Genomic DNA, 16066 nt, shown 5'->3' with positions numbered 1-16066 from the left:
AATATGCCACAGGGTGAGGATGGTTCTCTGAATCACGCTGCATTAAGCACCCTCCTATGGCAATACCACTAGCGTCTGTATGCACCTCCCACTCCTTATCAAAATCATGCACAGCTAATACTGGGGCGGTAATTAATTGACTTTTGAGTCTAGTATAAGCCTCATCGTGTTTTAATGTCCACATAAATTTAGCATTCTTCTTTACAAGGTCAGTTAAAGGCGCTGTTATACTAGCAAACCCCTCAATATGGCGGCGGAAGTATCCGGCTCCCCCAAGAAACCTTCGCACATCCCTTGCTGACCAAGGCCTGGGCATCTCAGCAATGGTGCGGCATGAGTCTGGGTCAGGGCGGATGCCATCTGTGCTCACCTGGAACCCCAGAAATTTTAATTTCTGAGATGCCAGGGTGCATTTGTTGATATTTAATTTGAAACCTGCCTTGTCTAACAATGACAGTGTCTCAGTCAAGTCCCGGAGGTGTTCATCAAACGATCTGGAGTAGATAACCACGTCATCCAGATATGCTAATGAATGCCTACCTAGCACAGGGCTGAGGATGTAGTTAATAGCCCTCTGAAATGATGAAGGGGCTGTCTTGAGCCCAAAAGGCATGCGCTTAAACTGAAACTGGTGAACCCCATCAGAGAATGCAGTTTTCTCACGGTCCCTAACTGCAACCGGAATGGCCCAGTATGCTGACTTAACATCCAGAGTGGAGAAATACTTGACTGCCGCGAACTGATCTATAATTTCCTGAATCCGGGGTAAGGGGTACACGTCCCCCTTTGTAATTACATTAACTTTCCGATAGTCGAGGCAAAACCGGTAACTATCATCGGTTTGCGCACCAGCACCACCGAAGACAACCATGGTGAAGTACTTGGTTCTATAACTCCCTGTCTTAACATCTGACACTCTTCTCTGATAGTTTTCTTAGCCTGTTCCGGGAGCCTCCACTGTCTCGTGTATACGGGCTCGTGATCACCTGTTGGAATGGTGTGCTCAATTCTGTCTAACAACCCAATTTGATCGCGTCACCGTCGCAAATAATGTGGGGAACATAGGCAAAACTTCCCGAGGGTACCTTTATCCAGGACAACAATTAAGTGGTGGGGAATTAACAGTTTATCAAACCTGCCAGCCACCAGAAGGATAGAACCAGGCTGGATATGACGACCCACGGCCACCCTAAGGAACCTAAATGATCGTGGTGGGCAAGTCTGCTTGTCAAAAGCATGTAAAATACACGACTTCCTGTTATTGTCTGGAGGAGACTAAAACAAAAATTTCACGTAATTGGCATGATGTTTCTGCTTCCGCTGGATGGAAGCTACAACAGGTGGATGGTCAATGTAACTGGGTATGATACAGTGCCTAATTTCAACCGGCAGTGTCTCGCCCCTTTCTCAGCAGACAGAGAATATGAAAACCTGTGGAAAAAATCCATGCCAATCAAGACATCACTCGGATAAGTAAGATTCTGAACCACTGTACAAGTGTGAGGGTACGACCCATCATGACCTATTTCAAAATTAATAGTGGCCTGACCCAAGATGCCAATTTGTCCCCCATTAACTGCTGTGAGTTGTTTACTACAGCTAGTTTCAAGTATGTAATATTTCATGATACTCTGTCAAACATTGTAATGGAATTAGACTCCCCAGATTCTTATGTGTAAACATCCATTGATCTCCCCCTTTTAGCCAGGTCAGAGGTCAGTCACACACGTAATTAACAATTCCCCTCCTTGAAGAAGTGTATGATGAATGTCACACAAACTTAATGGAAAAATTCCTGAGTGTTTGTGCACGTGTGGCCCGACCTCTTGCATCTTCGGTGAAGGTATCAACAGCAAATCTTCCCCTCCCCCTTTTGGTGTGTGTATATATCTGCCCCCTGTAGGAGTGTTAAGGGAGAGTGCTGGACACCAGGGTCCAGAGTGGGTCTGTGAAGAACATCACACAGCCAGGGAGAGACAGGGTGAATCCACCGGAGGGAGAGACAGGGGGTCTTACGGTAAAGTGTGATCTCTGAGGGTTTTGTTCCATGTCTAAATTTCTTAACTATTGGCCAGTGTTAGAGTAGGATTTATAGTGTGAATAGCATAATTTGTTCTCAGTAAACTCATGTTAAACTTTCTGTCTGTGTCAATTGTTGGATCCTCTTAGCCTCTGGATATAGTTTGCTAACAACCGTCCCATAATTAATGACAGTTAAGGAAAGCGGACTCTCCAAGTCAATGTTTCTTGCCTCGTTGCTTGATATAGTTAATGGACAAGGCAGATGGTGGCAGTGTAGTTAATCCTGTGTAGCATTTCCTTGGCAATGTACCTTTGGTTCCGGTTACTCAGTATATATATTAGTCATCTATCAGCTTACTCTCCCTATTCCCTTCCACCTCCCTTCCCTCCTCCTCCTACTCTTTCCTACTCCTCCTCATTATCCCGCTCCTTTCCTCCTCCTACCTCTCCTCTTCCCGTGCGCCCCTCGTCTTCTGTTACCCCACAGACGAGCTCCCCCTCCCGTCCACGCTTTCCTCCACCTCCCCTCTCTTCTTTTATTCCTCCCTCCCTTCCTTCTGCTTTACTTCTCACCATCAAATGTAGGGATAGATCGAATTAGAATAATTTTAGTGGTACAATTTAGTGGTGTCTTTTTTTAGCGGTGTTACAATTACTGGTGTTACAAATGGTGGCAGCGGTGGGGTCATGGGTGTTACAATGGTTCGATATAGCCGTACTGGCTGACCATCTTCATTTAATAATTACTGCCTTCCTTGGTAATGGGTTCCCTGCACGACCTCATTTGAGAGGACATGTACCTCGCCTCGAGCACACTCTGAAGCCTCTTAAGGAGGGGGCTCCTTTTTTGTAGCTAACGTTTGCACGGTACATGTAATTCTTTACCTAAATATGAAATGTACAAGTTTATATTATCATTGTACACTTTTCTGAGCCTTACTGAAGTATTAATCCTCCTTTGTTCTCTATAACCTTAAATTCAGTCACTCTTGTATTTTGTATGTTAAGAAGTCCCTTCCTCACCAGTCACTCCCAGCCAAGTCCACTGAAGGGCTTCAGTATCATGGTGTGAGGATCTACGTGGGGAACTCTGCCTTCAATATCTTTAACCTGTATGCCCCTAGTGATAAGTTTAATTATACTGACCTTCCTATCTGTATTCAGACTGAGCCAAATCATTATACTTGATTATAACGTTAGGCATAGCAATATTGGTAATTCGCAGTTCAGTAATCGTAACAGCAACAAACTGTTGTGTTACTATTAGATAGTCACGATGATGCACAGATTGTGGGTGACCTTGAACCGACTCATATTACGGAGGATTTTTTTATCAATGTCTCGGTTTCCACGTCTCCCACACCGTTTGCGCCTCGTCTATAGTGGCAGATATGGCGTCTGATCATCTGGCCATATTAGCCACTGTAAGCATCGGAAGCTCTACCCTCCCCGGCGGAATGTTCAAGCAGAAGAGGCTGGCTGTGCTCATCGATCAACGAGACAATTTTGTTGCTCATGTGTCAGACTGGTACAGTTCCTTTGATACTTTTTCAGTTGAAGATTTTAACAATGAACTCACAGGTTATATCGAACAATTCATAGAATCACTTGATCCATTGTCAAGGCCACGTAACCCAAATTATATTGGTCATACATTCATGCCTATTATAATGATACCAAATCATATGCACTTAAACGCACTTCCAGAAGAATTGGACTAGCTTATAGAAGGACCCGCACTGCTTAAATGCTTAGGCTCTTTCAAACGGCTCTGGCTGAGGCCAGGGAACGTATGGTGGAGCTGAGGCAGACAGATTGGGAAACTTTTGTCAGTGGTCTCAATTCTCACACGCCAGTAAGCCAGGCATGGAAGGATATCAACATGATCAAAGCGGAAAATGCTGCAGAGATCTCGCACCTTAATCCTCTGCACAGAGCAAATGACTTTGTTGATGCTTGGGCCACAGCTTCCAGCTATGACAGTCTTCCTCTACCCACAGAGAATGATTTAAATAATAGATATGTTGATAGGGCAAGGCTCCTTGACTTCATACTTCATCAAGAGGATGACTGTGACATGCTTTTTACTGAATACGAACTAGACTTTGCTCTACATAAAGGCAGAGCTACATCACCCCAGGGAGGATGGAGTTACTTACGGCATACTGCATATGCTTCTGCTAGTTCCAGGGAATCCCTTGCTTGAATTGTATAATGTGAGCTATGTAACTGGGGAGCTTCCAAAGTCATGGACCAAAAACCTTATTGTTCCCATTCTTAAACCTAATCAGCAGAGTGCTTTTCCCCAATCTCCCTTACTAGTGGTCTCTGTAAGTGTCTTGAGAGGATGGTTCTTTACCGTCTCCTGTACAGAATTAATAACTTGTTGTCTCCCAAATATATGATTTTATGCATGGAAAGAGTGTACATCACTGTATTACCGCCTTCCTCACACTGCAGACTGATAAGTCATATAGCCCTTTCCTAGATCTTAAGTCAGCCTTTGACATTGCTAACTGGTCATTCTGAGCGAACTTGCTAAAATGAATGTTGGAGGATAGCTACTATGGTGGATTAGAGGCTATCTATCCAATAGGAAACCATCTGTACTGTTCCAAGGGCATAGGAGTGTAACAAGAGATTTTGAACTTGGCACTCCACAGGGAGGTGTCCTCAATCGTACTCTGTTCAATGTGTTAATCCCTGCACCACTTCTAAACTCTGTAACTAGGAGGCGAGACGAACACATCGGATGCGGATGATATACTGATCCACACCAATGGGTATACCAACACCCAGAAGGTTCTGCACTCTGTATTGCACACATGTCAAGAACTAGGCTTGGTCATCTTAGTAGAGACAGCAAAGATCCTGAACAGACGCCCCAAGATGCGGCTGTTCGCAAGATGCGGCTGCATGATGACTCTCTGCTCCACTATGTAACCTTGATCTTCGACTAAACACCTTGGTCTTAAGGTTCCACTATACCACAATAGTGTAGCTAGACTGGGTCGTCAATGTAGAGAGAGGCTCGGTGCATTCAAGGCTGTGGCAGGCTTCCATCCAAGCTATGGCGCAACTGTGAGAATTGGCAAAATGGTGTATCTCTCATATATTAGATCTCTAACCGATTATGCTGCACCCATGCTTGCTCTAGTGCCTGAGAGAATGCTTGGAGGGCTGGAAAAGATGCAAAACAAAGCCATGAGAATTATCCTCGGATGCCCCCGTACAACTAAATTACTAAACATGAGGAAGGAACTAAATATTTCATGTATAAGTGATCGTATCACTGAAATTAATGCTTTAATTGGTATCAAGATGCTTAGGCTAACCCACCCTAACCCCTGCACTGAAGCCCTCCAAGCCTTCTCCCTTGAAGGTCAGCATCCCTCCAAATGGATTACCAAAACCGCCACTGTGCTCAGAATGTATAATATTCATCACCTCTACCACGGGAGACAACAACGACACTTTCCTGCCCCATGGGAGATCACTCCTTTCCAAATTAATGCCCCCCCCTTTCCCACCCAAGAAGCTGATTAAAAAACAAGCCTTGCTTCATCAAGAAGCAAAGTACAAGGCCTTAAGCCAAATTGATGCTTTAGTCAGTGAGCGCTCCCTTTCCCAGATTATTTACACTGATGGATCCTTGCAACAGACCTATGGTGCAGCTGGAAGTGAAGTTGTTGTGACAGTGAGAGATGGCTCCTTCTCCCATGAGTGTGGAGCGCGTCTAGGTAACTGGGCCTCCACTCTTCAAACAGAATTGGTTGCCATAATCCTTGCACTCGAGCGCGTATATGAATCCAAAGTTGACACGCTAATTGTAAGTGACTCCTTGTCATTCTTGACTGCCCTCAGCTCCCCAACGCATAACTGTGACGTGCTTGTCTCTGAAGCTAGACACAGATATGGTGAAATAATCAATGATAGAGTCAGAATTTGTCTCCTGTGGATTCCTTCGACAGACCCCATATTGGTCGCCGAATGCATGAGAAAACTGATGCGTTAGCCAAGACTTTTGCTTATAAAGATGGAATTTATTACCATCTTGGACTGCCTTTCAACAGCCTGAGGGCAGTAATATTCTGGGAACATCAACAAAATCTCGTAGACTTAAGGCAAAATAAAATTCACTCCAGTTGTTACATCTATCATCATTTTATTATGTAGGAAGAACCGCATGTCTATGGGTCATCCAATAAGGTTAGTAGACGTCTAGAGGTTACCACTGGTAGGCTTATGCTCGGCTACAAGTACCTTTGGGATTTTGTAAGATCTGCAGATGTAGACTTGACTAAATGTAAACTCTGTCAGCAGAACTATTCGCATACCTTGCATCATTATATACTGGAATGGGAAAAAATCGCGGAATTCACCATCAGCGGAGTCCAAGAAATGTGTAAGTACTTCATTCATAATAATGTACTGCCGGAAATCTTAGCGAAGAATACAAAATGTGCTTACTGTAGGTGCAGCCTGCAATTGACTGTAAAGCTGCCGCCCAGTTAGGTGGGTGTGGAGCAAGACTAGTAGCTGTGTAATTACCTAAGTGTAATTACCTAAGTGTAGTTACAGGATGAGAGCTACGCTCGTGGTGTCCCGTCTTCCCAGCACTCTTTGTCATATAACGCTTTGAAACTACTGACGGTCTTGGCCTCCACCACCTTCTCACCAAACTTGTTCTAACCGTCTACCACTCTGTTTGCAGAAGTGAATTTTCTTATATTTCTTCGGCATCTGTGTTTAGCTAGTTTAAATCTATGACCTCTTGTTCTTAAAGTTCCAGGTCTCAGGAAATCTTCCCTATTGTTTTTATCAATTCTTGTTACTATTTTGTATGTAGTAATCATATCACCTCTTTTTCTTCTGTCTTCTAGTTTTGGCATATTTAATGCCTCTAACCTCTCCTCGTAGCTCTTGCCCTTCGGTTCTGGGAGCCACTTAGTAGCATGTCTTTGCACCTTTTCCAGTTTGTTGCTGTGCTTCTTAAGATATGGGCACCACACAACCGCTGCATATTCTAGCTTTGGCCTAACAAAAGTCGTCAACAATTTGTTTAGTATATCGCCATCCATATATTTAAAAGCAATTCTGAAGTTAGAAAGCGTGGCATAGGCTCCTCGCACAATATTCTTTATGTGGTCCTCAGGTGATAGTTTTCTATCTAGAACCACCCCTAGATCTCTTTCTTTATCAGAATACTTTAAAGATTTCTCACATAATATATAGGTTGTGTGGGGTCTATGTTCTCCTATTCCACATTCCATAACATGGCATTTATTAACATTAAATTCCATTTGCCAAGTGGTGCTCCATATACTTATTTTGTCCAGGTCATCTTGAAGGGCATGACAATCATCTAAGTTTCTTATCCTTCCTATTATCTTAGCATCATCAGCAAACATGTTCATATAATTCTGTATACCAACTGGTAGATCATTTATGTAGACAATAAACATCACTGGTGCAAGAACTGAACCCTGTGGTACTCCACTTGTGACATTTCTCCAGTCTGATACATTGCCTCTGATCACCGCCCTCATTTTTCTATCAGTCAGAAATTTTTTCATCCATGCTAGAAGCTTACCTGTCACCCCTCCAATATTTTCCAGTTTCCAGAACAACCTCTTATGTGGAACTCTGTCGAAAGCCTTTTTTAGGTCCAGATAGATGCAGTCAACCCAACCATCTCTTTCCTGTAATATCTCTGTTGCTCATTCATAGAAACTGAGTAAATTCGATACACAGGATCTTCCAGATCGAAAACCATACTGTCTGTCTGATATAATATCATTTCTCTCCAGGTGTTCTACCCATTTAGTTTTGATTAGTTTTTCCAATACTTTCACTATTACACTAGTCAATGATACTGGTCTATAATTAAGGGGGTCTTCCCTGCTTCCACTTTTGTAGATTGGAACTATGTTAGCCTTTTTCCACACATCAGCTACAACTCCTGTACACAGGGATGCCTGAAAGATCAGGTGAAGTGGAATGCTGAGCTCAGATGCACATTCTCTCAGAACCCATGGTGAAACTCCATCTGGGCCAACTGTTTTATTCTTACTTAGCTCCTTTAGCATATTTTCCAATTCATATCTGGACACCTCTATACGCTCTATGTTGTGTGGAATTCTTATTACCTGGTTGATACCTGGTTGATGGGGTTCTGGGAGTTCTTCTACTCCCCAAGCCCGGCCCGAGGCCAGGCTTGACTTGTGAGAGTTTGGTCCACCAGGCTGTTGCTTGGAGCGGCCCGCAGGCCCACATACCCACCACAGCCCGGTTGGTCCGGCACTCCTTGGAGGAATAAATCTAGTTTCCTCTTGAAAATGTCCACGGTTGTTCCGGCAATATTTCTTATGCTTGCTGGGAGGACGTTGAACAACCGTGAACCTCTGATGTTTATACAGTGTTCTCTGATTGTGCCTATGGCACCTCTTATCCGGTTATTGTGTCTGGTTCCCTGAAGTTTTCATTTTATACAAACACACTTTGAAACTTTTCGTTTAATGTTTCACACATTTCCTTTTCACTTTCCGTGAATCTATTTCCCATTTTCAACCTCTGAATATTATCCTTTACCTGCAATTTGTTGTTTATGAATTTATAGAATAGAATATGGTGTAACTCACCATAGATGTAAAGTGCCTTGTATAGTGACTGTTGTGAGCCTCATGTTGAACCACTTGTAATATTAAAAGATTATCAATTTGTATATATATTTGTGTAAATGATTGTATATATATGTGCATGTATATATAACATTACCAATTGTGTAACTAGCATCAAAAGATTGTCACTTGCTTAGCTAAACGAACTATGGGGTTCAGTTCCTGAACCCATTATGTGCCTCTGTAACCCTTCCCACCACCGCCCACGGGATGGGGTATGGGGTGCATAATAAAGAAAGAAGCAATTACTGAGGCATTATATGTATTATTCTTACCGTACGAATCAGCCTTATGAACTAACATAATCTTTGCTTTTATTTTTACTTTTAAAATTGGATGGTTTTGTAACCATCCTACATTTTAATTTGGAATCTTCACAAAAACTTTTCCTTAATTTCCTGTCATTACATAAGCCAGGCATGGGAGAGACTAGGACAACTGTGACCTTATCCGGTCTCTAGGGACCGGCAGGTTCTCACGGTCTTATCACCCAGTAACGCTTTCCTGTGGATGGAGAAGGCTAATGTTTCTGTTGGCTGGCTCGGCCGGATGTGTTATACAATGTCCGGCCTCAGTCTCGGCAAAACCAGAAGCTCTGTAATAAACATTGAAATCTAGAAATTTGTGTGTACGAGTTTACCGCAAGAGATGTTGATATAATCGTGGGACGAGACCTCTGACCTTCAATGACCTCCCCCGTGAAGGCTGTATTGTACACGAATTGAGCTAAAAGTGAAGGGCTTCTTTGTTTCGGTAAACTTTGCCCATGTATACATGTATATGCGATTGTAGTTCATGAATAAGTCTGAACTGGATTGAAGTATCTTGAGGTTATCTTCAGACGATTTCGGGGCTTTAGTGTCCCCGCGGCCCTGTCCTCGACCAGGCCTCCACCCCCAGGAAGCAGCCCGTGACAGCTGACTAACTCCAGGTACCTATTTACTGCTAGGTAACAGGGGCATTCAGGGTGAAAGAAACTTTGCCCATTTGTTTCTGCCTCATGCGGAAATCGAACCCGCGCCACAGAATTACGAGTCCTGCGCGCTATCCACCAGGCTACGAGGCGTTAGTGGTCCCCATACCCATCCCGCGGGCGGTAGTGGACCCCATATCCATCCCGTGGGCTGTAGTGGACCCCATACCCATCCCCATCCCGCGGGCGGTAGTGGACCCCATACCCATCCCGCGGGCGGTAGTGGACCCCATACCCATCCCGCGGGCGGTAGTGGACCCCATACCCATCCCGCGGGCGGTAGTGGACCCCATACCCATCCCGCGGGCGGTAGTGGACCTTATACCCATCCCGCGGGCGGTAGTGGACCCCATACCCATCCCGCGGGCGGTAGTGGACCCCATACCCATCCCGCGGGCGGTAGTGGACCCCATACCCATCCCGTGGGCGGTAGTGGACCCCATACCCATCCCGCGGGCGGTAGTGGACCCTATACCCATTCTGTAGGCGCTAGTGGACCCCATACCCATCCCGCGGGCGGTAGTGGACCCCATACCCATCCCGCGGGCGGTAGTGGACCCCATACCCATCCCGCGGGCGGTAGTGGACCCTATACCCATCCCGCGGGCGGTAGTGGACCCCATACCCATCCCGCGGGCGGTAGTGGACCCCATACCCATTCTGTAGGCGGTAGTGGACCCCATACCCATCCCGCGGGCGGTAGTGGACCCTATACCCATTCTGTAGGCGGTAGTGGACCCCATACCCATCCCCATCCCGCTGGCGGTAGTGGACCCCATACCCATCCCGCGGGCGGTAGTGGACCCCATACCCATCCCGCGGGCGGTAGTGGACCCCATACCCATCCCGCTGGCGGTAGTGGACCCCATACCCATCCCGCGGGCGGTAGTGGACCCCATACCCATCCCGCGGGCGGTAGTGGACCCCATACCCATCCCGCGGGCGGTAGTGGACCCCATACCCATCCCACGGGCGGTAGTGGACCCCATACCCATCCCGCGGGCGGTAGTGGACCCTATACCCATTCTGTAGGCGCTAGTGGACCCCATACCCATCCCGCTGGCGGTAGTGGACCCCATACCCATCCCCATCCCGCTGGCGGTAGTGGACCCCATACCCATCCCCATCCCGCTGGCGGTAGTGGACCCCATACCCATCCCGCGGGCGGTATAGTGGACCCCATACCCATCCCGCGGGCGGTAGTGGACCCCATACCCATCCTGCTGGCGGTAGTGAACCCCATACCCATCCCGCGGGCGTTAGTGGACCCCATACCCATCCCGCGGGCGGTAGTGGACCCCATACCCATCCCGCGGGCGGTAGTGGACCCCATACCCATCCCGCGGGCGGTAGTGGACCCCATACCCATCCCGCGGGCGGTAGTGGACCCCATACCCATCCCGCGGGCGGTAGTGGACCCCATACCCATCCCGCGGGCGGTAGTGGACCCCATACCCATCCCACGGGCGAGATGGGTATGAGTATATGAAAAATAAACGTTTCTTATCGTGGTCCGTTCTCCCGGCATCACCAGCTCCTAATGGGAAAAGCAACATTTTGAGTCGCATTAATTCACTGAAGCTCTCAACTGGGCCGAACCCGGGAACAACCCGCGTTAACAACCTGGGACGCGTCTAATATGTCCTAGGACGCATCTAATGTGTCCTGGGACGCGTCTAATGTGTCCTGGGACGCATTTAATGTGTCCTGGGACGCGTCTAATGTGTCCTGGGACGCATATAATGTGTCCTGGGACGCATATAATGTGTCCTGGGACGCATATAATGTGTCCTGGGACGTGTCTAATGTGTCCTGGGACGCGTCTAATGTGTCCTGGGACGCATCTAATGTGTCTTGGGACGCATCTAATGTGTCCTGGGACGCATCTAATGTGTCTTGGGACGCATCTAATGTGTTCTGGGACGCATCTAATGTGTTCTGGGACGCGTCCAATGTGTCCTGGGACTCGTCTAATGTGTCCTGGAACGCGTCTAATGTGTCCTGGGACGCATTTAATGTGTCCTAGGACGCGTCTAATGTGTCTTGGGACGCATCTAATGTGTCCAGGGACGCGTCTAATGTGTCCTGGGACGCATCAAATGTATCCTGGGACGTGTCTAATGTGTCCTGGGACGTGTCTAATGTGACCTGGGGCGCGTCTAAATTGTCCTGGGACGCGTCCAATGTGTCCTGGAACGCATCTAATGTGTGCTGGGACGCGTCCAATGAGTCCTGGGACGCATCCAATGTGTCCTGGGACGTATCTAATGTGTCCTGGGACTCATCTAATGTGTCCTGGGACTCATCTAATGTGTCCTGGGACGTGTCTAATGTGTCCTGGGACGCGTCTAACGTGTCCTGGGACGCATCTAATGTGTCCTGGGACGCGTCTAATGTGTCCTGGGACGCGTCCAATGTGTCCTGGGATGCATATAATGTGTGCTGGGACGCATCTAATATGTCCTGGGACACGTCTAATGTGTCCTGCAACGCATCTAATGTGTGTTGGGACGCGTCTAATGTGTCCTGGGATGCGTCTAATATGTCCTGGGACGCATTTAATGTGTCCTCGGGCGCGTCTAATGTGTGCTGGGGTGCGTCTAATGTGACCTGGGACGCATCTAATGTGTCCTGGGATGCGTCAAATGTGTCCTGGGAGGCATTTAATGTGTCCTGGGATGCGTCTAATGTGTCCTAAGACGCTTCTAATGTTTCTTGGGACGCATCTAATGTGTCCTGGGATGCGTCTAATGTGTCCTGGGATGCGTCTAATATGTCCTAGGACGCATCTAATGTGTCCTCGGACGCGTCTAATGTGTGCTGGGACGCGTCTAATGTGACCTGGGACGCATCTAATGTGTCCTGGGATGCGTCTAATGTGTCCTGGGACGCGTCTAATGTGTCCTGGGACGCATCTAATGTGTCCTGGGATGCGTCTAATGTGTCCTGGGACGCGTCTAATGTTTCCTGGTACGAGTCTAATGTGTCTTGGAACGCGTCTAATGTGTCCTGGGTTTCTAATGTGTCCTGGGACGCGTCTAATGTTTACTGGTACGAGTCTAATGTTTCTTGGGACACGTCTAATGTGTCCTGGGAAGCCTCTAATGTGTCCTAGGATGCGTCTGATGTGTCCTGGGATGCGTCTAATGTGTCCTGGGATGCGTCTATTTTGTCCTGGGATGCGTCTAATGTGTCCTAGGATGCGTCTAATGTGTCCTGGGATGCGTCTGATGTGTCCTGGGAAGCGTCTAATGTGTCATAGGAAGCGTCTAATGTGTCCTGGGATGCGTCTGATGTATCCTGGGAAGCGTCTAATGTGTCCTGGGGCTCGTCTAATGTGTCCTGGGGCGCGTCTAATGTGTCCTGGGGCGCGTCTAATGTGTCCTGGGGCGCGTCTAATGTGTCCTGGGGTGCGTCTAATGTGTCCTGGGGCGCGTCTAATGTGTCCTGGGGTGCGTCTAATGTGTCCTGGGGCGCGTCTAATGTGTCCTGGGGCGCGTCTAATGTGTCCTGGGGCGCGTCTAATGTGTCCTGGGGTGCGTCTAATGTGTCCTGGGGTGCGTCTAATGTGTCCTGGGGCGCGTCTAATGTGTCCTGGGGAGCGTCTAATGTGTCCTGGGGTGCGTCTAATGTGTCCTGGGGCGCGTCTAATGTGTCCTGGGGTGCGTCTAATGTGTCCTGGGGAGCGTCTAATGTGTCCTGGGGAGCGTCTAATGTGTCCTGGGGTGCGTCTAATGTGTCCTGGGGCGCGTCTAATGTGTCCTGGGGCGCGTCTAATGTGTCCTGGGGTGCGTCTAATGTGTCCTGGGGCGCGTCTAATGTGTCCTGGGGAGCGTCTAATGTGTCCTGGGGCGCGTCTAATGTGTCCTGGGGCGCGTCTAATGTGTCCTGGGGAGCGTCTAATGTGTCCTGGGGAGCGTCTAATGTGTCCTGGGGTGCGTCTAATGTGTCCTGGGGCGCGTCTAATGTGTCCTGGGGCGCGTCTAATGTGTCCGCAGCACCCACGAGTCTGGCCAAATAATACGGCTTGTTTAACCTACCATTCTGATGATCATTAAATAAAGAAAACGAATGTTTTCACGGCCTTTATTTTGACCAAGACAACTTAACTGTTCACATAAAGCTGCAATGATTGGCTGTCCAGTCATTAGTGTTATTCTTGAGCAACCTGTCCTCCTACTAAGAACGTCGCTTTTTGCTCATATCAGTTACCTAAGGCCAAAAATTGGCCTTATATATATAATATGTATTAATATTATATGTATATATAATGTATATATAATATATATTATATGTATATATAATATGTATATATAATATACATATTATATATATATTTATATATATATATATATATATATATATATATATATATATATATATATATATATATATATATATATATATATATATATATATATATATATATTAGTATATTTTGGTAGCAGTCTTTCCTGTAGACATATATTATTAAATATGACCGAAAAAGTAAGATTAATAATTCTAACACGAATTTTCTCAATCTTTCGTACATTACGCTTCACTGTTGGAGGTAAATCAAAAATCACTTCTCCAAAATTCATTTTTATTTCTAGTCTGACGCGACACGGGCGCGTTTCGTAAAACTTATTACATTTTCAAAGACTTCACAAATACACAACTGATTAGAACTTGCGTTTCCCTGATTTTATATCTACATTTGAGTGAGGTGGGAAGGGTGATGTGGCATTACATTTGAGTGAGGTGGGAAGGGTGATGTGGCATTAACACAAGACAGAACACTAGGGGATATTAATAGGGTATTAAAAGTATCAACACAAGACAGAACAGAAACAATGGGTATTGAATAGAAGTGTTTGTAGAAAGCCTATTGGTCCATATTTCTTGATGCTTCTATATTGGAGCGGAGTCTTGAGGTGGGTAGAATATAGTTGTGCAATAATTGGCTGTAATAATGTAATAAGTTTTACGAAACGCGCCCGTGTCGCGTCAGACTAGAAATAAAAATGAATTTTGGAGAAGTGATTTTTGATTTACCTCCAACAGTGAAGCGTAATGTACGAAAGATTGAGAAAATTCGTGTTAGAATTATTAATCTTACTTTTTCGGTCATATTTAATAATATATATATATATATATATATATATATATATATATATATATATATATATATATATATATATATATATATATATATATATATATATATATGTCGTACCTAGTAGCCAGAACTCACTTCTCAGCCTACTATGCAGAGCTCGATTTTCCTAATAAGCCAAGTTTTCCTGAATTAATATATTTTCTCTAATTTTTTTCTTATGAAATGATAAAGCTACCCATTTCATTATGTATGAGGTCAATTTTTTTTTATTGGAGTTAAAATTAACGTAGATATACGACCGAACCTAACCAACCCTACCTAACCTAACCTAACCTACCTTTATAGGTTAGGTTAGGTTAGGTAGCCAAAAAAGTTAGGTTAGGTTAGGTTAGGTAGGTTAGGTAGTCGAAAAACAATTAATTCATGAAAACTTGGCTTATTAGGCAAATCGGGCCTTGCATAGTAGGCTGAGAAGTGCGTTCTGGCTACTAGGTACGACATATATATATATATATATATGTCGTACCTAGTAGCCAGAACGCACTTCTCAGCCTACTATGCAAGGCCCGATTTGCCTAATAAGCCAAGTTTTCATGAATTAATTGTTTTTCGACTACCTAACCTACCTAACCTAACCTAACCTAACTTTTTTGGCTACCTAACCTAACCTAACCTATAAAGGTAGGTTAGGTTAGGTTAGGTAGGGTTGGTTAGGTTCGGTCATATATCTACGTTAATTTTAACTCCAATAAAAAAAAATTGACCTCATACATAATGAAATGGGTAGCTTTATCATTTCATAAGAAAAAAATTAGAAAAAATATATTAATTCAGGAAAACTTGGCTTATTAGGCAAATCGGGCCTTGAATAGTAGGCCAAAAAGTGAGTTCTGGCTACTAGGTACGACATATATATATATATATATATATATATATATATATATATATATATATATATATATATATATATATATATATAGACATATGTCGTACCTAGTAGCCAGAACACACTTCTCGGCCTACTATGCAAGGCCCGATTTGCCTAATAGGCCGAGTGATTGTCTTTATTTTCAATAAATTGTTCCCAATTAGTGAATTATTATTATTATATTATATTAAGAACATAAATTGTTGACTTAATTTTGTTAGTTTAGGTTAGGTTAGGTTAGGTTATATTAGGCAGGGTTGGTTAGGTTAGGTTAGGTTAGGTTAGGTAAAGATAGGTTAGGTTATATTAGGCAGGGTTGGTTAGGTTAGGTTAGGTTAGGTTAGGTTAGGTTAGGTAAAGAT

The sequence above is a fragment of the Procambarus clarkii genome, chromosome 80 (genome assembly GCF_040958095.1).
Source record: "Procambarus clarkii isolate CNS0578487 chromosome 80, FALCON_Pclarkii_2.0, whole genome shotgun sequence".
Taxonomy (NCBI): domain Eukaryota; kingdom Metazoa; phylum Arthropoda; class Malacostraca; order Decapoda; family Cambaridae; genus Procambarus; species Procambarus clarkii.
Note: the sequence above shows the minus strand (reverse complement) of the source record.